The sequence below is a fragment of the Lagopus muta genome, chromosome 2, assembly GCF_023343835.1.
Source record: "Lagopus muta isolate bLagMut1 chromosome 2, bLagMut1 primary, whole genome shotgun sequence".
In the NCBI taxonomy this organism is placed as follows: Eukaryota; Metazoa; Chordata; class Aves; order Galliformes; family Phasianidae; genus Lagopus; species Lagopus muta.
The window spans coordinates 90,195,207-90,218,619 of NC_064434.1; the positions used below are offsets into that span (position 1 = coordinate 90,195,207).

The 23,413-nt window shown below is 39.3% G+C and overlaps 1 protein-coding gene across 12 annotated transcripts in view; it reads right to left on the reverse strand.

The window, feature by feature from the left end:
• ESRRG (estrogen related receptor gamma) overlaps positions 1 to 23,413 on the reverse strand; it is a 382,131-nt gene that overhangs the window by 195,567 nt on the left and 163,151 nt on the right. For 5 of the 12 annotated variants that reach the window (XM_048937124.1, XM_048937120.1, XM_048937117.1 and 2 more), the window contains one exon: positions 22,950 to 23,008. The exons of 6 other annotated variants lie outside the window; for them this stretch is intronic. The gene's annotated coding sequence lies outside the window, so the exon portion shown is untranslated. Of the gene's footprint in view, positions 1 to 22,854; positions 23,009 to 23,413 lie in introns of those variants that run through there. One more of the 12 variants, XM_048937119.1, reaches the window with a different exon arrangement.

A 23,413-nucleotide genomic window follows, 5' to 3' on the forward strand; every position in this document is an offset into this window, starting at 1 on the left:
TATCTCCATTCTTTCTATAAGACTGTTACAAAACATCCAGTCTAGCAGTGACTGCTGATCTAGCAGGATCTAGAGGGAAACACACAATGTCTCCTGACATTTTCATAAAGAGCAAGTTACGAATTGCCTGCCAAAGAACCAACATCTCTACCTTCAGCCTCCCTCAACAGCAGCCTCAGCATCCCCTAGCTCACTTGATCTGCTGCAGCTATGGTTACCTGGGTATGGTTTCTCTACTGCAGTTGTCCTATCCCTCCACTTCAACCACTCAACAAATCCCAAGTCCTCCACCTTTGACTGCAAAGCTCCCCCATAGCATGAAGGCTGCTTGTGTCTTGGCTGTCAACAAGTAAACTTAAACCTTCAGTCTAACTAAAAATACACTCAGCTAGGTTTCTGGATGGAAATCTCTTTGGGTTTAAGTCATAACCTTTATCTTCAATATCCATTCACGCTCTGTTTAAATCTTGTTTATCCTTTCTAGGTTCTAACAAGAATCCACCCAGGTGTAACTGCATAATATTATCCTTTAATTATGAAGGAAAAAAAAAAAGGCCTGCATAAGAAGTCACACACCCACCCTTCCCAGCACACCTCTTCTTATCCTGGTTGTCATGATTAAACATCCTTATATGGGAAACTATTATGGTCAATTATGGAGTTACGCTGTTTCCACTACAGAGCAGAGCCCCATTGTATTAGACATTGTGTAAGAATCATAAAATAAGGCAGCCCTCAAATTAAAGAACTTCTGGCAAGCCTGTCCTGCAGAGGACTCCTCTGGCATTTGCTGCCTAAGACAGGGCTCTGGAATCCCTCCACTGTTCACTGTATGATAAACAGAGAAAAATCTCAAGAGAAAACATACATCTAAAAGTAAATGTCAAGCACACCTAGAAACACATTTAACAAAGATTTTTAAGGAAAAGCTGGACAATCTCAGTGATTTTCATGGGCCCAACAGTTTCTTCCCCTAGGTTGTGCGCGCATGTTTACCACAACGCACCAAAATACATGGGAAATGGATCTGACAGGTGCCTGAAAATACTCCAGTTTTCAAGGCTTATAAGAATGAAAGGCCCAACTCTGACAGGAACACAAGCCAGCAATAAACGCGAAGAGTCACCTTTCATGAGGCCACTGTGAAACACGTATGCAGCCAAGGCGCTGTGCTTGCTTCAGTGGAATAACTTCAGTAACACGTGCAGATTGACATGCAAATAAACCTCTTGAAATTGCACCAAGAAAGGTGGAGAGAGAAAGACAATCTTGATTAAAATTTTTTGAAGGACACTACTATGAGGTGCTTAGTTATGATCAGCTCAACATAAATTATCATATAACCCATTTCCAATGAGAATGCAATATGAGCTAAATTTTACACTGATTTACAGCTTATGAAGGCTTCACTGAAAACCTTGTCTGTTTCACAACTTCAGGTCCATACAGAATTTAGGTTTGTTTTCTTTCATCAAATGTGTTCAATTGTGTATTAGGATTGGAAGGTCAAAGAAACAGCAACAAAAGGATTTTAAAGAGAACGTATCATCTCCTATAAGGAGATTATGACCCCTTTGCAAATTCTGAAAACTGTGTTCAGCTTGCCCTAAACTGATTGAAATGACATCACTACAGAAGCAGTAATGTAAATTTTGGAAAGAAATATGATAATGATTGTTCTGTCCGAAGTATTTGTCTGATGTTTTCAGAGGCTTGATTCCTACTTTTAGTAAAAAGACATCTACCTGCATGAAGCCCATTTCGTGTGTGTGTCTGGGAAAGACAAGTATTGGCCACCTTAGCAACAGAAATGCATTTTTCTCTTCCTATTATAACTCAACTCAAAGGCACTGAGAAATCTTTTTAAAAAAATCCCACAGACTCTAACATCATCCACGTTCTGGTCACAGTTGGGGCACACAGCCAGAAAAACAGCAGAAATTGTGATTTATTTGTATTAGTGTAAATGAGATCAGCGTCTAATCTCACAGCTGCAACTGTACGCCAAAATGAACGACTTGCAAAACTGTATTTTAAGGGATACCCCTTTAAACAATCAACAGCCACAACAAAAAGATTTGGATTTTTGACAGTACTTGGGTTTTGAATTTGGATCTTGACTTCAGGGATTTTTGTTTGTTTGTTTTAATTATTATTATCTCATTAATCTGTTCAGACATTATTTCCCTATAATTTTGTATGTTACTTTTAATAGCGTATTTTGAGATACCGGCAAAATAACCCTCTCCTCCACTATTAGCTCCTTTTGTGCAACCCGTAGCGCTCAAAGACGTGTGTGATTAATAGCTCTGCCAGCATTTCCCATTTAAAAACTATCCTTATTTTATCTCTTCTTGCTCTGCTCCTGATCTTCCACAATTCTCTGATCCATGCAAAATTCCCACTGGCAGGACCTTCATGCAACCAAAAAATCTGCAACTTCATTTCTCTCTGCTCCTTTTCCACATTGCCTCTCAGAAGACCTCATCAATTTTGTTTGACTGGATAATAACCAAACTTAAAAACACAAACCTCCAAGTAGCTGAGTGTCGGCTCTCAAAGCCAATAATTTAGCACCTTTGGAAGAGCTCAACACCTTGCCGGATCATAGCAATCTGTTCTGGCAATGATTTTCCCATGTCACTGTTTCTCGGAATCACCGTTTTGTCATGAATTTCAAGAAAATAGAAAAAAGTATTTAAGCAAGACCACCCACAATCCATCACCAAGCAGATAGCACAGGCTCTATATAGCAAGCATTTTGGTCCTGCACAGGAAGCGTAAGTTACACTTCCAAAATTATTCTGTCATCCCAATGACAATTATTATTATTTTTTTAATCTAGTGTTTCTCAGCTGTGTTCAGGTAGCAGTGCCTCATCAGTATCTCATTCAGGTGTATGAGGGAAGAACCTAGCAGCCCTGGGCTGGAAGCCAAGCTGAGTGACACTGAGCACAGATTTGCTCTGCCCCAAGCAGAAGCCAGTGCTGCAGAGGCAGCAAGGGCGCAGGCTGCATCCCAGCAGTGCCTCGACACAGGAGCAAGTGCTGAAACTGTGTGCTGGGAGGCTTCAAATCCTACTCCTTTCTAATCTACCTCATGAACAAGCCTAGGGCTTTATAGCGCAAGGACACAGGAGTTACATCTCTAAAGCCAGCATGATGTTAAGCTCAATGAAAGACAATTGAAACTTTGAAGGAAGAGAAAAAAGAAACAAGGCACAGAAGAGAGGAAGTGGAAAGGAATGAATTGCTTAGAATACATTTTTAAAAATACATTCTTGCCGGTAAATGATAGAAATAAATCAGAGGTATGAAGTCATTGGTAGCTGGATTTAAAAGAGAGTTTATGATCATTTGCTAAGGGGCCAGCATAAAGCATAAGCAAAACCAGTAAAAATACAGCTTCAACTAGCAATGATGGTGTTAAGCTGTAAGAACAAATTCTTTGATATAAATAAAATTATACTTCTTCAAACAGACTATAGGCAAGTTTAACTAAAAATCTCTGCTTTAAAAGTTTTTGTCTAACCAGCCTCAAGCATCAAGGAGGGCAATGGAAACAAAAATGGGTGAATTTTCTGTGACCTGCTCCCACTGAGCTGTACAAATATACGGATATCTATATCTCTGATGCTCACTTGAAATACATCATTTTCCATAGAGAGCAAACCAAGAATTACAGCTTTTGTGTAAGAAATTCCATGAGTATCAACAACTCCCCTCCCAGCACAATTTCTCTCTTTTTTTCCCCCCTCTCAACTGCAGAAAATTTTGGGTGAGTTGAGGTAATTAGAAGAGCCAAAACACTCTTTTCAGCTTAAACACAGGTGGACTAGAAAGCTGTAGGAAAAGGAGCCAGGCTTGGCCTCATGCAGAAGATTTCATGCCATTCTGACAATGCTGGAATATAGTGTCTGATGCCATTTCTTTCTGTCCTAGAGAAGCTGCCAACTATGACACCATTTATTAAACATATTAGCAAGGTACAAGTCAAAGTGCACACCTTCTACAGATTCAGTGGCCTGATGTTCCGCATGCCAGAAACACTGTACACTAAGCTGTGAACAACAAAACCAGCCTAACTTGTGGACTGAGATAACCCCTTAAACTTTTCATCTCTTAAAACTTCGGTTTACATTTCAATTAGGTCACAAGTGAAATCCACTTGGTCATGTCAATCTACAGATGACATAGCTTGATCATAAAAATCATCACAGAGCTAAGTACTACTGGTAATCTCAGTAGCAGGCAGCAATACTTTAAATTAGAAACACGTGGGTGGGTTATGTATCTCTACTATCTGCCTTCAATAATCCACCCTCTGAGGTTTTTTTGTGGTTTGTTTTTGGTGTTTTTTTTTTTTTTTTTTTCATTATTCCTAAGGGAATACATTAGTACAGCACTGGGCACTCTGCTCAGGGTGTCACTGTATGAGCAGGGGTTAAACCACATGGATTCAGAGTTCCTGCCAGCATCACCCAGCCCGTGATGCTGCAATAAAAGCAAAAATAGTCCAACAAAGGTATACTAAGAAATGAACATGAGTAGAAATGAACAAGAAAAACAGAGGTGGCAGTGAGTCCCTCTCACAAAAAGGCTTTACAGCCTACAGATGCTGGAGAGATCCTGCTGCCAGGTCTGTGCTTCTTGCAGGAGACAAAGCCTAAGATCAACAAAAACTTTGGTACAATTAATATCAGAATGAATTTTTTTCCCCTTCCTCTCCCAAGGATTTTTTGAATCTGGTTCTTACAACTAAAAGCCAGTGAATTAAGCATAACGCATCAAACCCCTGTTAACACCCAGCTTCCCGCAAGGCTGAATCCTAACAACTCTGTTTTCTGCCTACAGTATGTGCAAGCAAGTGGAACCATCACATGCACTGCATGCTAAAGGCCACAGCCTTTGTCTTCTCCAAGTTCTGTCTATTTCAGAGGCTAACATGCTGCAATTAGTCTAATTAATGTGAAACAATGAGCTGTGTTACCACTTATCAAATTGATTGTTCCCCTATCAAAACAAAACAGGCTGGCTTTTTGATGTAATTTCAAGAGATGATTTGAAATGTCATGTTGCTGCAAGCCAATTACCTTATGACTGGAGTCACGGTCAACAGAATACATAATTAGCACGAGTTTGAGAAGGCTGCTTACTGCTAGTATGCTAATTAACTGTCTTTTGTCATAAAACAAAAAGGTTGTAGCTAGGGTTGTGAAATAGGTCTTTTTTATTTACATTTCTTTGCGCTTATCAATGTGAGGCATGACAATGCAAAAGAATGGAAAATTTTAATTCTTCCACTCCAAATTAATACTGAGCTGCAAGGTCAGGTACAGCATTTCAGGCACAGCATTGGGCTACCAGTAACACTCAGTGCTTCCGTGTGTGACTGCACAACCTACCGGGACCACAGAAAATTGAGCATCAAGTTAATCTACACCAAAGAGGCAGCATATAGCAGCCACAACCCAACTGCTGGCCCTCGGTTCATGCCAGAAGCTCTTTGCCTAGGTCAGGACTTCAGATAGTTGAGTCCTGTCTTGCTAACCCCAAGCTACGCTCTCCAAAACCTGAGGCAGAACTACAGACTGGTGAAGTTCCTTCTGCTTCAGTGCAGTGCTCTAAAGAATGCTTAACGAGCACGTGTGGGATAGTAAATGAGTCCTGCTTATAAGTAGAAAGCTTCATATCTCAGCTGCTGCCAACTCCTCTCTGTCACCTCATTTGCATGATAAATCTTGTATTCCTTGGGCATTTGTTAAAGAGTTGATCCTGCATGGCACTGGGCACCATCTATGCCTATAGGCTTCAGAGGGAGGCGAGGAATTCATTACTTTACAAGATGAAGACCTACCTGAAAGAAACTGAGCTTAAAATCTGGCTGTAAGCAGCTCCTGTTCTACCCTCCTCATCCCTACCCTGCAGAACAGGTACATGAGGAGCACAGAGGGCAGGAATCAGCCTGGTGAATCGGCACTAATTCCCACCAATTTAAATTCTGTTTTTCCTTTTCCTGCCAATAATTCCGCTCTTTAGCTAAGGTTTTGCTTGGCCTGAGCGACTCCTGAGAGCGAGGTCTGGAATTGCAGGAAGTTTTAATGATGCTGTTTCACTAACAGCTGCTGACTTACAAATCCTCCTATTTGTCGTAAAAACAATTTTGTTTCTCTGTGCATGCTTGGTTTGAACCACTATAAAGATAATTCTCACGCTTCTTGATGGCCTTTAAAAGCAAGAGAAATGCGTAAATCACTTTTCTATAGAGAGAACAAATTAAGTGTTCAAAACCTAGATCAAAAAGTTGTCAAGCTTGTTTTTTCCTGAAGACTTCGTTTAAATTCAAACACAGCCTACCCCACGCTAAGAACATTAAAGTTTCAAGCCCCAAAACAACATAAAGTAGATCATTTTTAAAATCATCACTACTATGAAACCAGTAGGTGTTCTTAAACTATCATCCCGCTTTCTCTCTTCCCATGTGAGCTGAATTCAACTTGTAATAAAATTAAGTATGCATGTAGGAAGGCTAAATTTTATCTTAAATGATGAAACCTATAACGAACAGGAAAACACTCATTTCTTCTGGTGCTGTCATTTACTAGAATCAACATCATCCTTCCTGTCTTTATTCAGCAGAGAAAACAAAACTAATCCCAATTTCTAAAGAGCTGGCTAATAAAGGAGTCAAGGGATCATTAGTCTAATTAACTCATTCCTGTTTTCAGTTTACATTTCATTACACTATTACACTCTTTGAAATGTCATTTTCTAAATACCGTGGAAAACTCTTTAACATATACATACTATGTTCAACAAACCTAGGGATATATAGAACAGTTACTCAATTTTAGTAAATTAATATTTTCTTGATTTGCTACTAAGCATGTCTTGGCTAAAGCCTTGTTATGAAACTCAGTGATACAAAAATCAGTCACTTGCTTTATGTTGGTGCTTTCACTATCTGGGTATTTGGCAATATTCAGAGAGATGTCCTTGCTTACACTTTTTAATGCTTATTTCATTTTTTACTTATCAAAAGTAAGTCATGATACAGCTTGCTCCGAGTTTCTCTTTCTTTCCTTCCTCCCCTCCTCCCCCTTTTTATTGGGTGTCTTTCTAAATCTAAACTAGCAAGTCACTGCATTTTAAGTCAATTCTTAAATTGATTTAATGAGTCACTTACTGTATTTTAAGTCAATTTTCAAAATCATACCATTGCTGTTAATTAATGGTAACTTCTGTAAGCAGTTGTTTGGAGACTAGCAACATGAGCTCACACTATGGGCTTGTAGGCTTGTACCATTACATATGTGCAGATGCATCTTCATAAAAAAAAGTTCTTCATGTAGCTGAAGTGTTATTAAATATCTTGTGCACACAAAAACAAATAGGAAGAGTGAGACATAGACCAACAGACACACAAATGCACACTTGTGTACAGCTCTTTCCATTTAACACACTCTACCTATTTACTGGTGAGCAAATGGTTTTTGCTAGGTATTTAACCCAGTAAATCATTAAATGGGCATAATACTACATGTGACTCGGCCATGAGCACCTCTTGGATCACCCACACAGCTCAGCCAGAGCCATACCACAAAGAGCTGGCTAACTGCCCAGGCCTTGCCAACAGGCAACTGTTCACAAAATACCTGTAGAAGTAGGGGACACCTGAAAAACTGAGGTGGGCACAGCTGGCATGACAGTCTCACCACTCTCTTTTCTAAACGTCCCTTTATGAGATGTTAAGAAGGAAGAGCCAGCTGCACAGTGCACAGATACATACCTCAGATCACTGCCAGAATTAGGCTGTGCAGGCTGGTGCGCAGCCATAGGGTTCCCTGACTGAAAACATCAGATACTGCTAGTCCTTTTTTTTTTTTTTTTCTTTTAAGGAATGCTAACAATTGCTTACACTGACTCCAACATGCAGGCAAAATAAAGACAGACACATTGAAATGAGAACGAAGCACGACAGCAGCTCTTACATGAATATGATCCAGTCCTCAATTATACTTGCTGCTGCATGAGCCCAGTTATTAGTCATGCTGGATAAGAGATCTGAACCTGATGTACATGAGAGTCTTTTCTTGAATGACTGAGACTTACTGAATCACTTTTTAATACTTTCTGGTAGGAAAGGGCCCACAGCTGTGGCAAAAATTCCCAAATACCTCTATTCTGGAAGCTAGAATTTGGTCTTTTGGCCAAGCTGAGCCTCCCAGCAGTGTCTTGTAACTGCAACAGCCACTAAGAGAACAGTGAGTATTGCTCCTCTGTTCTACAGAAGTGAAGAAAAGTGAGAGAATTCAATCAAGCAGATCCCTTCACTCACTCTTTGCCACAACCTCGTATTTCAAAAAACAGAGAGATGCTTGTTGATGGTGGTCTCACTTTCTGCTATACAGCTGCTCAGAGTCACCACAGACATCCTTGGACTTGGGATGGGGCTTTAAACCACCAATATTGAAAAAGAATTGCCTAAGAATATGATTTTTCTTCCGAAATCTCCCTGATGGTGATGCTGATTACAACAGCAGAAGAGGTTTATTAAGAGATATTTAACCAAAACTTGAAACTGATGTGAAACTTGAACAGTGACAACCATACACATACAGCCATAGATTGCAGGATATGTGCAGCTTGCTTCTGGAATAGCAGCTGTGAAACCCCAGCTCCACAGGAAGCAGAGAGTACAGTGCAATGCTGTCATTTGTCACCAACAACTGCCACCAGCAGGAAAGATATGCCTTTAAAAAGGAGCAGAGGAAGACCGTGAGCACAGAACCTGGGTTGTTTTCAGTGGCTTAACAAGGATTAAACCACATCTGTTAATTAACGTACTTTGAGAAGCCTAATGAAAAATAACATTTCTATCTGTGAAATTAATACCTATATCTCCAGTATCAGATTTGCTTTAGAAGGACTGAACGCAGAGGGCAGCTGTAGTGAACAAGGCACCTGCTAATGCTCCAACAACACGAGGTGAGCATTAGCTCTCATTAATTCGTGTTCTTGGTGCTATTCGGCATCGCAGCTAACCTGAAGTGATGTAACAGGATGTGGCATGCCAGAATGCATCACAACGTGTGCAGCATCATAAAAGCAAACGAGCCCCAAACAACTAAGCTTTCTTGCAGCCCCTGGCACAGAGTTCAGCATTCGTGATCAGATGCCGTCTTACCTTTATTATCAAAGTATTACACCTTGTGTTGCTGCTTCAGTGGGTATTTTCTCTCATCTGTTTTCTAAACCAACGAAAGCAGGTCAATGTATCTTCATTTAAAAACAAAAGCACAGAATGCTGCTTACAGCTCTGCCTCACTGGGGTGCTTTGTTTTCTTTCCCTCCTTGCGTTTTTATCTGATACACCCCAAACCTTCTCTTGTTAAGAGAAGACCAAGGAAATTAAGAAATTAAGAAATGTATGCTATTATACTAGCAACTCTCTTGAGAAAAAAAAAAAATCTGGCAAGTAAAGGAGCCCAAAACACTAGAACAGAAGCAAGCACAACAGCAAAGCTGTGGCACTGCATGCTCCATCTAACAAGGTGTTGAGCACCAAAGCCCAGGGGACTTGTGGAACTCTCGCTGTGAAGATTAGATGCAAGCACTCACACAGGACACAGCAGAAATATGAAGGGACATGAAGTAAGCAATCCCAGCAGACAGCCTGTTGAGATGTCAGTCAGGCACTCTGCCTCCACCACCTTTCACAGAGCTAAACATCTCTTTATGTCAGAACAAATTGGGCAATTCTCAAATCTTTTTTCCTTCCCATGACTTCAATGCAATGAGCGCGGGGAACGGGAACGAGAGGAAGAGCGGGAGGGAGCGTGAGGAGACAGTTCAGCTCAGTTCATGTGAAAACACTGTGACACGCTACAAGGCTGTGTGCTGATACTGGCACCTCGCACAATCTTATCGGAGAGGCTCCAGCAGCAGCAGCCGTGCACCGCAGGCCTCCCTGCTCTCCCATTACACCAGACTGCCTCTCCTTTCACATGCAGCCCACTGCGTCCTTCGAAAATAAACCCCAACACCAGAGCAAAGGCCAACACTTCCTTATTTATGCATTTGCCACCTTCCCTAATTCTGCTCCTACCTCTCCTTATTATTCCATCCTGGAGCCCTAATCGCAGCTTGCTCCTAGCACAGAGGTATAATGGAAAACACCGGCTGCAGTGTTACTTAGGTTTACTCGCAAAAAATCTGTACCAGATACTTGCCTGTTTTTATTTCTTCCTCATTTAAATAGGTTGAGTGACAAAAATATGCACTGATCTTATTTTTGCAGCTATGAGAAATCTTCCCACTGACCTTTCTTGATGGTGCAACTCCATCAAGACAATTCCATATGATTATTCAAAGAACTGCCTTGACTGATTTTTAATATTTAAGCCAAGAAACACTGCCTTAAAGCAATCAGGCAATTGTCATTCTTAAAAAATAATACCAATAAATAAAAATCAAAAGAAAAAGTTTAACCCAGCTAACTTGAAGCACTCAGTGAAATGACTGGGACAGTTGTATGTGAGAAGGGCAAGATTAAGCTGCTAGTCCAACTTCAGGTTATTAAAGTTCTGAATGATAAAAAAATATATCCTAAAGTCAGTATTCAAATTAAAAAAAAAAAAAAAAGACAAAAAAAAAACAAAAAAAACCCAGAAAGAACAACAACTGCAGTTTTAAAATGTGCAAAGTGAAAATGTGACAAGAATCAGTCACTGTCAGACCCAGCCATCTACTCCCTAGATCACAAGCTTATTGCAAGCTTAATCATTCATACAAAATCAGCCATTTCTAAAATTTGTCAGGACACCTCAAAAGTTGGAAAATATTAATTGATTATACGTAAAGAATGAATGCATTACATTACAATTTCATGTTTCCATTTACGACAGTGAGTGTATGATGCAGACATTACCAGGCCATTTACTGCCCATTACCTCTAAGAAAAGAAGACCATACTAAAAAGAAACTGTGCAGCATTTCTGGCATTTGTTAAAGGAAGAAAGCTTTATAAGAAAAAAAGAAATACTACTGATTTTTACAGGTGTTTAATAAAGATAAGCTGAAAAAAGGGTTCCTATTTTAAGCTTGGTGATAGCTAAAAATGCATTCAAATATGTTCAAAAAGCAATCTGAAGTCTCCTAAAAATGGGTGTTTAAAAGTATTCAAGAAAACAGTAAAAATGCAAATAATATTTGTCACATTATTGTAGGATATGGGAGAAAAATACTCATAAATTCAAAGAACCCTGCTGAGGCAAAATGCATTTCATTTAAATATGACATTATTTGGGAGTCATTAAAACAGAAATAATGTTTATCGTTTGCCTTGTAAAGGTTACGTGAGAAAACAGCAAAAGTTTGCCTGTAGCAGAATGAGTGGTGTGAGGGACTGTGAGCATAACTCCCTTAATTTCAGTTGTTACAACCATGCCATAGGAAATAAAAAGACAATGTAATTGATAATTCATTACTGTAGAATTACTGCAGTAAAAATAACGAGAAAGAGAGAGCATTTTCAAGCACCTATGTTCAATATTCCTATACCTTTCATATACATTACAATGCGGCTGATCGTAAAAAGGGTGACAACAGGAACTGTTGTCCTTATATTCAAAATGTGTTCAATCCTGACAAAGAACAAAGTATAGACTGCCTTGTATTTCCTACAATAACTGCTCTTGTCCTTTCATTTACACATTTTTCCTTTTTTTCTTTCTGTATGGAAATATAAACCCACCTAGTGGGGCCTCTAGGCTATACAGAGGTAGGCTAACATACTGGTTTTAATGCAAAGAGCATGAATCTCTTGATTAAAACATTCAACCTTCCTGAAATGAGATGTTTTATAGTTTTTACAATGAAAAGCCTTCTGCAACTTGAGTTCAGAAGCCTTCTTCTATGTAGACTTGCATGAGCGTGTATACTCATTTCAAAAACATCAAAATAATGCTGAAAAGCCCCACAGTTCTGCAGTCACCATTTTGAGCTTAAAACTGTCCATTGCAGTCAACTGGCACCACTAACTTCTGGCTATTTGTGCATTTAAATCAAGGTGTAAATGCACACAGAGACCTTGATTACCCAGACATTCAGGCAATAGCTTGACTACTGTGAGCAGCTTTTTGAAGCAGCAATCAGATTAAGCATCCCATTAAATATCTGATGAAGGTAAATCAAGTCCTAGCTCTTAAAATTTGATCCTCCATTAGAACCATTCACATTTGTAAAAAATAAGTTGGCTTAATTTTGTCACTGACTTTAAATGCATTCCAAGCAGCACTTTTATGCAGTCTAAATCCAGTTTTAAATCCAGATGTAGAGGACCTGACATGAAAACCTAGCTCCCTCCCAGTATGGGTTCAGTGGCTCTTGTGAGCATGAATGGTTTTGTCCCTGCACTCCCACATCTCCTATCTCTCAGACAACACGTGGGGCCTTTCCTAAAGCTGTTCTGAGAAGAAAGAAGTGTATGGCCAGCAGAATTCTGCTGAAGATCTCCACTGCAGACCAGATCCGACTAGCACCACACAGTAACACCACAGTCTGAAATCTTCACGTGGCCCACATAAATTTCTATTCAAGTTATTTTCTTTGAGCCTGAAATTGATCTGTGATGTTCTCTCTGCAGACTCACCATTTACATAATTTGCTGTTACTCCTGCATCACACACTTCTCCACTTTGTGGGCTAAATTCTTCTCTATGGAAGCAGTCAGGCGTGGGCTTAACTTGAAGCACAAGAGGTCCTGGGAGACTTCTGTGCTGCTGTTCACATGCTACACTTAAACATACACTGATTTACTTAGTTGTACGGCAACCTAAACCTAACAGAACGTTGTGTAGCTTTTAATAGGGGATACACAATGACTGCAAGCAGAACCAGGCTCATCTCAGATTTGTACCGATGTGCCAGCATCTCGAGACGTCGCTGCATTTTCATAACAAGGAAGAGATTTAATTTCTGCAGATTTCTGCGAAAAGCAATTTGGAAACTCCGCAACAATGATATTGCTTCCCATAAATGCAAAATTGGTAAAAACATCATGAGGCAAACACAGCACATTCGCAATATCATTTTTTCTATCTTAAGTACCAGCATTATTCAAAGACATTACACTGTTAAGTATCCAAATAATTCATTCATTTTAAGAATTGAAAGCATAATATTATTTTGTTAAATTAAGCTCTCTCTTTACCAAATCCCTCTTTTCCACTTACACTGAGGCAATAAAGGCATCTGAAAATGAGCCTGTGCAGAAGGCTTTTATTTTCACTTTCAAGGCTTTGCACCTTTTTGACTGCAGTGTGCCTTGTTGCTGAATAGTAAAGTGCTTGCAGCTCCTTGTTTTTGAACCCAAAATGAGCCTTGAGCTTCAGCATGGCATCCCTACCATCCGTTGGCAGCGGGAAGGAGCAGGCTGGCAAGGAAAAGCGTCACCTGCCTTTCACTTACTGGCACCAATACAGGATCTCCAGTTATAAGGAAATGCTGATAACTGAAAGTGACTGCTTAAAATGATAGCAAAGATCAAAAGTTCTGACTACAGCAGGTTGAGCTGGGGAAGAGGGGGGCACAGCACAGTAATAAGCACACCATATTAATTGATGAACATCAGGACTTTGTGGTCATTTAACACTCCCTATAAATGTAGGCTTGATAACAGTTATTGATCTCAGTTTTCCTGGAAGAGGATCCCTGGGCTCAGCAGTGAGCAGTTTTGCCTCTCTCAGTTCATAAATACAAGAATAGAGCTATTGCTAAAATGCCACCCTAACAGCTAAAAAATGAAATAAGAGTAACATTTCAGTGCAATGTCAGAGAAATACAGATGTATTTCTACAGAGGTTTTTGAGCAGGTATCCCAAGGTTTATATAGGCTCAAATTTCCTTATGGGAAACATCAGATTACCACAACTGACGCCTGATATCGTTTGAAAATATTTCTCTTGCAAAGGCCTGTTCAAACCACAGAAGTTACTGTTTTTATTCAAGTCATTATTGCTCCTTCTTGCGTTACCATGAAGCTGGAGCACCCCTAACAGTGACGAGCTCAGCCCAGCAGCTTATGAGATGGGCCCACAGCAGCCTCCTGCTCAGAATGAAGCCACAGAGGGACAGGAGGTCCTGGGCTGTGACATCTCCTGCATCAGCAGTTACCAGAATAACATCAACACCCACAGTCTCTTTCTTCTTGTTTGCCACTCATAACTTTCCCCATGTTTTCCTTCTTTGTAGCCTTCTTATCCTATAGCTGTCCTACTGAGCAGTCAAATCAGAAGCTGACTTCCAAAACATCCTGAGTTGCTGCCAGAGCATCCAACATTACTGATATAACATGAATTAAACAGAAAATTATCCCCCTCTCTCTTGTTCTTTCCACCTCCTCTTCCCCAAAATCAGAAGAACATCCCCTACATCTCCTGATCTCCTGTTCAGATTAGACCTGGATGTCAAAGGAAGGGCCTCAACTGAAGTGCATGTCCCTTCCAACTCAGATTGCAAGAAAGGCTACACAAGTAGATGAACTATTGAACTCAGTTCTCTGCCTTAAAACACATTACACTGGGATCGTTAATGCACGGCATAAGTATCCAAAAGATGTAACAGAATACTGAAAAATGAATTAAGGACGTATTGCCATCAACTCTAGCAAAATAATAAAAGTAGAGAGATTAAGAGGCAAGAATATCTTTTTGAATTGTAAAATAGGTTTATAGGTCTTCTAATAACAACTTTTACTCAAACCTTACATAAATAGGCTTATACGATACAAATATTATGTGGGCTATGTGGAAACTACAAGGTCCCTAATCATGTTTAGGGATTACTTGACAGAACAGAGACATTTCATTCCTATTGGACCTAGGGATTACAGCAAAGAAACATCTAATATTCCATTTTTTAATTTCATGCATTTTTTATTTACCTTTAATGATGCTGTATATATTCATCATCCTGAAATATTAAAACAGTATGAAAAAAGTAATAAATTGGTGGAAAATTTAGGGAACGGGAATGCAACAGCACGCAAATCATACACTATCAAGTGCTTGATACACATTTAAAATTACTGCCTAGTACAGCAAAGCCAAATTCCTGGCAGATTTCTGAAGCGCAAAGTCACAATAAGAAGATCAGCAGAACAGACTGAAATAATAGAATATTCATCCCCCTAATCCATATGCAATTCTTTAGGGCTTTTTTTTTTTTTTTTAACAATGCATATGAGGTCTGACTGTATTCAGGATTTAAATAAGTTGTCTCTCTCTTTCTCTCACACACACGCACACATACACACACTGTATTTTTGTTAAAAGTATATACAGTTATCATTTCTGCTCTACTGCACCCACATTGACAAGGTTAGCACATTTCCTCACACCTCAGATGAAACAATAGCATTTTAAACAAAAGTGTTAAAAGAAATACATTTATTCATACCATTGAAACCTCCCTGCAACAGCATTGTTCGAAGGAGGAGGTCTAGTTTGACTGGGAAAGAGATTTAATTATTTTTTTTTTTTTTTTAACTCTTTCTTTCTTCATTCTAAATAATTACTGGTTAATTCAGAGCAATTTCATATTTAGTTATTGGTAATAAAATTTTGAAACCAGTATTAAATCTTTGAGATCATGCATTTATCTCTAGACAGAGGTAATTTTAGATCTAGCATTGTACAAAGGGAGACGAATAAATCATCAGTTAAAAGACAGATGCTGATGATAATAGTGATACACGTAGGAAATATGCGTGAGGATGGACGACAGTGGGGGAGGGTGGAGGATAAAGCTCCCATTGCCATGCAGGAGCCTACTGAATTACTTTCAAGTGGTGCAAAAGCCACAACTGAGCCACACACAGCAATATGAAAAAATTCATGCCTCGCCAAAGTGATGTACAAAGCTTGGTATCAAGAAGGGCTGTGTTTGGCCTTAGGTGTCAGCTACTGCCCAGGACTTCATGTCAGGGCCTGGCAAGGGGGAAGCTAATCCAATCCCCTTCAGATCATGCTCACGTGGTATTAGCTGACATTGCTATTCAAATGGCAAGGTTGTTGTTTTAATTTCATATCCATTAAACAAGCAATATAAAACAGTTAATGAAGGCTTTTATTTTTTGTAAGGAATATGCTCTCTTTGGTAAGAGCCTGCTGTGATTTATGCATCCACAAAACCAGGATTTGCCTGTATTATGAGAAACATCTACTTACAAGGGTCTGTGCTTATTATCACATACCTGTAAGCAATATGCACCTACTATTGGCAGATTTGGGGAGGGAAAAAAAAAGACAACAACCAAACACCCATACTGAGCTCAGCAGGAACACTCCAACAATACCAGGACTAGAACATACCCACCCTGCTTAGGTATTTTACAGGCACAGAAACAAAAGAACATGCATTCTGAGAAAGTATTTGATCTGTACTCGTGAGCAAGGAGTTGTGAGAGGAAGCAGAAGGTGAACAAGCGTCAGAAAATATGATTAAAAAAATCAGTGCCTATTAATGAAATGAATTTCGGAGAGAAAGACTGATAAATGCTCTGCAGAGACACACTGAACAAAATCTGAATCTGAAAACTATGAGGGGTTGTGGCTTTGCTGCAAACTTACCATATTTAAAAGAGAGGCAAATAAATAAGGATGCAAAATACCACTTTTTTTTTTTCTTTAAATAAGGCTGTAGAAGGAGGTAGAGATGTATTAAAGAGGAATAAAGTGCAACCTCTGAAAATTACAGTATGCTTAAAATACACATGGCTATTCTTCCTTCTGCTACCCTGTATTAACAGGACATAACACTAGTCCAAGTGAGTCTTTATTTTAGTGCAGGAAGCTTTTGCCTGTGTCCAAAAACTAGAAAAGACCAAGAATGCTTTTGCCCAAATTTTAGAAGTTTGTTCCAAAACAGAGCTATTAAGCTGCTTCTGCTCACATCTGTAAAAACTGTAACCACTTCTTAGCGTAAGGAAACAAACTACTCCTTGTTCACACTCTCCAGATAAATGTCTCAACCACCTCCTTTAGAAAGCTTCTAAGCAAGCAACATGAGACATATATTTGGAATATGAAAGTTTAATCCTACTCATTAAAACACGACAAACTTATAATTAACTGAGAATGGAGTCAATAATGAGAACATCCTTCATTGTAATGATGTTGGTACTATCAGCTTGTAATATGGGAATACACCACAAGGAAAGTGAAGTGTAATAGGGGAAATAACAATTCAGTTGCTAGAAAAAAAAAAAGTGGCCTTGAAGTTTTCACTTTGGTCCAATCTTTAAAGCATAAATTTTAAATCCTCAAAAGTTACATTTTTCCTGTCATCAGACAAGATAATACACTACTGTGTTTTCCTGTGATGAGGAATAACTCAAGGTCTTACAATGCCTGATTAATCTCACAACCAATATTTAGAAAAGGTTTCTCTTTGAGCTAATCAAACTTGACAAAAGCAATCTTCAAACTATGCCACATTCACTGATTTGTAAGATACCTCAAACTTGTGTTTTATCAAGTGCAGCTTAAATTAGCAACAGCTCTAAATCCACTTGCTTGTACTACCTGCTGAATCTCACAGGCAGTGTATGAGGAACACAAAAAAACACACAGGTCAAAATTATTAGGACAAAGTATTCTTTTCCTTAAAAACAGATGCTATTTTAGCCTGAAGTCAACACCCAGCTACATCTCCACACTGACTTTATGATTTACTTCTGGAGAACATACACTGCTAGCATTCACTTTACCTTTGCTTCTGGAACTAAACTGCCTGACTGTACTGGATAACTTCTGTCCAGTGATTCTTCCAAACAATGCTTATTTTTATACCATTGAATCTGTATACAGTATACTCATTTCTTTACGTATCAAAGGTGTTGGCCTTTTGGCTTGACTGAGCCACAACGAGTGAAGAGGAATTGTCTTAGGCTGAAGGAGTTAGCTATAAAAATACCAAAAAAAGAGTCTATTTTTCATTAAAACATAAAAGTAAAGCACAACAAAACAAATCTAGCAGGTTGGGCATATATATTCTAAGTCTTCCAGTGCCACAGATGGATCACAAGGCCACAGTTCCTACAGAAGAGCACTGTTACTATGGAAGAGCTGCCAACATGAGTGCAGCTACCTGGGAAGCACTACAGATCTAACAGGGAACAATGTAGGAAGCATGTAAACACCTTCACAATCCCTTTTTTAATATTGGTGCTTCCTTTCTTTTTGGGAATGTCCATGCATATGTGACCAGGATTTTCCTATGGTTTGGGGTTCAGTTTGGCTGCACAACCCCTGCACCAGAAGAGATTCCTTAATAGGGCAGCAGAGCAGAAGGACAAAAACTACAAAGGTATAGCAGTAGTTCTCTATTGCAAATACTCAAAAAGAAAATGAAGCTTCCAGCTTTTTCTTCTCTTTATGCCATACTTAAGTTCAGGATAAATCTCTCTATAAATCTCTTTCTGAGCTACTAACTCCCTTTATTTCTTCACGGTTGTGTACAACATAGACAATGACTGTTCAAGTGATCTAATATCATACTTCATTAACAAAGACACACATATCAGAAGTTGCTAGTATAATCCTTTTCCAGACCCAAGGAAGTATAACCAAATATTGGGTAACACACTCTGAGAAGACTATCAGTGAGTTTCTCTATTTGTTTATATAAATGGGCCAATGCTTTAAAGTACTTCAGAGCACTTAACCAAAGCAAACAAGCACTTGAACTTTAAATATCTAGCAAGAGGAGCTATTGACAAGTATGACTTTACTTAGTAAATCTTAATATCTTTGCAAACTTGAATTTATAGTCTCTTCATGAGGAGAAACAGCAGACTCTTACCTCAGCCTCAGCTCTACCTCATGTTCCCACACAGTGAGAGGGGTAAGCAACTGCACACTCCCTTTTTATTTCTTTTTGTTTAAACAGACTGCTTCAAGTTTTCCTGGATGAGCACCCTGAGCCCACAGTAGTCTTCAGAAAGCTGTTTCTGAAGCTGAAACCAGAACATTATTCTCTCTCTCATTTGTCCTGTAAAGTATGATTTCTCCATCTTAAAGAACTTCCCTTTCAGCTCCTTGCTACCCACAGGCAACAAAGCATCAATGATGGAACGCATCTACCTTGCACTCTCTGAATAACTCCCAAGAGGTGAATAATGCTGTGGGAATAGCTCGCTACTCTCAGTAAAACACTGAGCAGAATCATTCCTCTGGTGAGCAACCCTGCAGTAGAGTCAGTTTGAGATCAGTCTTTTTGGTCTTCACACTTGTGAAACCCTTCTTAGCTACTGCATTATATACAATTAGAGTGCTCATTCCTTAGCCAAAAGATGATCTGATGTCCATATACGTTTCCGCTGAGAAACCAGCATCCAAAGAAATGGTCATAATTAGTATTCTGTTGGTTTAAACAGTATTTTTTTCTTTGAAACGTTATGACTTCATGTAGGTCAAGTACCACACAGCTTCATAGCTGGAATCTCTGCCAAATCCGGTTTGCTGTACCTGAGCAGCTGCACTCAGCAAGGATTTATGTGTTTTGAGGACAGGTCAGTGGCAATTTTCAGAAGGATAAAACCACCAGTACACACCAGATCATCTCAAGCCCTAAGTTTGCACTGAGAACCATGAATGCTGCACTTAAAGCAAGCCCTTCCATCCAGCAGCAGGCTAAAATCCTGCAGTGCCTGGAGGGTGTTTCCTTGTGCACACACCTGCATGAGTGTACGCACACTGAGTGAATTTGGTGGCACAGTCTATTAAAAGATTTGCACTAGCCAGACTGGTAACAAAGATCCCTCAAAATCTATTTTACTAGAAATAAAAAAAAAAAAACAAACAACAACACAGGAGAGATGCAGTTGAACATATGAACTACTCAGTGATAAATCTTCAGTCTAGATGCGGTTCCTCAAGGAAACGGCTTTGAAATTTCATTGAAATACCCTTTATTTTATAAATAGATTTTAATAAATAAAACAGCTGAGAAAGAAAACAACCTTTCTCAAAGTTTATGAAGTAATATGTCTGTTTCTTATAATTTCTCAAGAGTCCTGATTTTAAGCTCAGGTGTCTACTAGCACATGATCTCCACAGTTGATGCTGAAGAACACACAGTTTTAATCAAATTAATATTTCAGAGCCCAGTTTTCTGATATTATCTTCCCCTCATCCCCCCAGGTAGGTGTTTTTCTATAGAACTATTTCTGCTCCTTAATCTTAATCAGAAAGTGAAACTAGAATTAAGGTTATTCTTGGTTGCTCTGTTCAAGATACACTTTGGTCTACTATGTGAAGCAAGTTGGATTTGGACATACTGAGTACACATCACAATGCTCTGACAGGAAACTGAAAATAAATAGAAACTAGTATCTTTTTTATTGTTAGTAATACAGCGCTCACTTATTTAAAGAACAATTCTTATTAGTGAATGCATATTTGAAAGATCAAGTCCAACTAGAAAAGCAATATAGCACACTTTTGGGTACAAATATCCCAAATAAAATGCTATCTTAGAACAGTGATAAAAACATGGCTACAACAAAAGAAAGTGTAATTCAGTTTTCAACACACTGCAAGTAACATGATGTAATTATTTAGAAAGCCATCCATGACCCCATGGTTTTGGTAGAAATGAATTAAAGGGCAAAACTGAAGGAGAAAAACTCAGACAAAATGAACTCAAAGAGAAAAGATAAAAACAGTGGGAAAAAAAACAACCAGGCACAGGGAAAGTACTGGTCTACTTTGGTCTAATAATAGAGTCATCAACAGAGTATCTATATGCACTAACACCTAATTTGAGCAACCTGAATTCTGATCCTGATTTCCAGAGATGGCAACTACATATTAAAAAAAAAAAAAAAAAACCTTAAATTGCTCATTACTAGAAATAGATTGATTTGCATGAGAAAGTTAAGAACTAGATTCCCATTTTTTTAATGAATGTTAAGATCATAGGCTGAGCTCTCAAAGTGAGCCCTAACTACCAGGTTAATGTTTTCCTCATGTTGGTAGCAGCATCACTGTCCCTGGGAACGGTACTGTGTGGGAGTGGCATTGGAGTAAGCCCAGCAAAAAAAAAAATGGACAACGGCTCTGGAGATGAGCATGAGAACCTTTCAGTATCTAAGGAGGGGCTATTAAAAATAATAAAAAAAAAGGGGGACAAATATTTAGCAGTCTGTTGTGACAGGACAAGGGGAAATGGTTTTAAACTAAAGGAGGGAAGATTTAGATTAGATAGAAGAAAGAAGTTTTTGCAATCAGGGTGGTGAGGCACTGGCACATGTTGACTGGAGTGATGGTAGATACCTCATCTCTGGAAACATTCAAGCTCAGGCTGGATGGGGCTCTGAGCAACCTGATCTGATGTAGGTGGTCCTGTTCATTGAGGACACTTACAAGGAGTTGAGTAGACAATATTTAAGAGGCCATTCCAACTCAACTCCGCAATTCTATAACATGTAGCTCTGCTCAGCATTCAAAGACAAACAGAGAAACATCAGGATGGGGAAAAAAGAAATCATCAACAGTAAGAGACTGGAAGATACCTATGTTAGTCTGACAGCATACAACAACACGCATCAGGCTTACAAGCAGCTTGGTAAGGGCAGACCCTTTGGTAAGGGTGGAAAAAATTGGCACATGTTGAACAGCTTCCAAAGCTGCAGCCCTTCTCAACTTTTCTATTTTTCATTTGCTTTCTCTCCTTCAGCAAAACTTGCTGGTAGAAGTGCTTGACTGCTTCTCTTATTCTTATGTACACGAATTCAGAACAACCAAAGAAAAGGGAGCTTATCCTATAAGAACATCACCATGTAGGACTGATCCAGTGTGGTGCACATTTGGCACAAAACACTGACTGCAAGATAGCAGCCATCATTTTCAACTGCTTCAAGGTTTTATGTTTTAAATTGTGTACTAAATACTAACTTTAGACAGGCCAGGGTTTTTTTTGCGTGTTGGTTATTGGTTTTTTTTTTTTTAATCTTTTTTTGCTAGAATTTACTACATTTTATATAATTAAGTGACTACACTAAGCTATAAGATAATTTGCTTGTTCAGACAATATACCGAGGATCTAACAGTGTTTTCCCACATTGCCAGGTCTAAAAATTGTGTTGTCAGAATTGACATCCCCTGAATGCTACAGATGAAAATTCTTAATTCAGCATTTTTGTGCATTAGCACTTTACCCAAACACAGTTGTTCACGTTGTTAAGAACCACCCCAAAGTTCTTATAACTCATGCATTGCCCATTGCTCTGTAGGAGACAGTTTTTGTTGTACCAGATAGTGGTTTGTCACCCTCTAGGAGAGGCAGCCACCATGATCTTTCTCACCTTTCTTTACTCAGAGGACAGTGAGGCAGTGGCACACCTGCCCAGAGAAGCTGTGGTACCCCATCCCTGGAGATGCTCAAGGCCAGGTGGGATGGGGCCCTGGGCAGCCAGAGCTGGGGAGGTGGAATTGAGTGAGCTTTAAGGTCCTTCCCAACATAAGCCATTCTATGATCTGCAAGCACACAGCACATTTTCTTGTTTTAAATGTACTGCACAATCACAGCTGCTCGAAACACAATTATTTAGCGCAAACTACTAAACCCCCCCCCCCATCCAACCACCCTGGGCTCTAGAAAAGTTCAGAAACAGGACCCAGATTGGACAGGCTGGCATAAAACAGCAGTTCACACTTATTCTCTCCAAAGCCGAACACCAGAGAGGTGAGCAGCACGCTGCTGGCCATGGTCTCCCACCACCCCAACTCCTGCCTGTGCATTCTGCCAGAGCAGTGCACAGGAGAGGGCGCAGATCCCCTTCATCACTCACCATCCTTTTCTAGTCACATTCACTACGCATTGCACTAGAAAATCGTAACGGTGTTAAAATATTTTGGCAGGATTTGTTATGGCCAGATCACTCACTTCCTTTGGGACACACAAAGCCTCCTCTGGCAATGAAACAGCCAAAATGTCAGCAAATCCTATAGAACAAAAAAGGGTCTGTCAATGTAGAGCTTAAATGAATCTCCATTAAATGCAAGCAAACAAACAAAAAAAAATATGCATAACAAAGATATACACACATAAAAAGAAACAGCCTAGAAATAGTCACTTTTTATTAACATTTCCTTTTTTTACCCTCCAGAAACTTTTTAGCAGCATTCCAATGTATTCATCACCAGGTGCTATTAGAGAACAAGCTCACTCCAAGTGTTACCAATTCACAGACAGATTAGAGGGCACATTAATAACATAGTTAATATGAAGTGTTTAGAGCCTTTACGTCGGTGACAAATACGACTCAGCCAAATTTCCTGACCATTGAGGCCACGGAGGAACAATTTGGTAGATTTCATCAACAGCTCTAATTATGTTCCTGTCAAGTC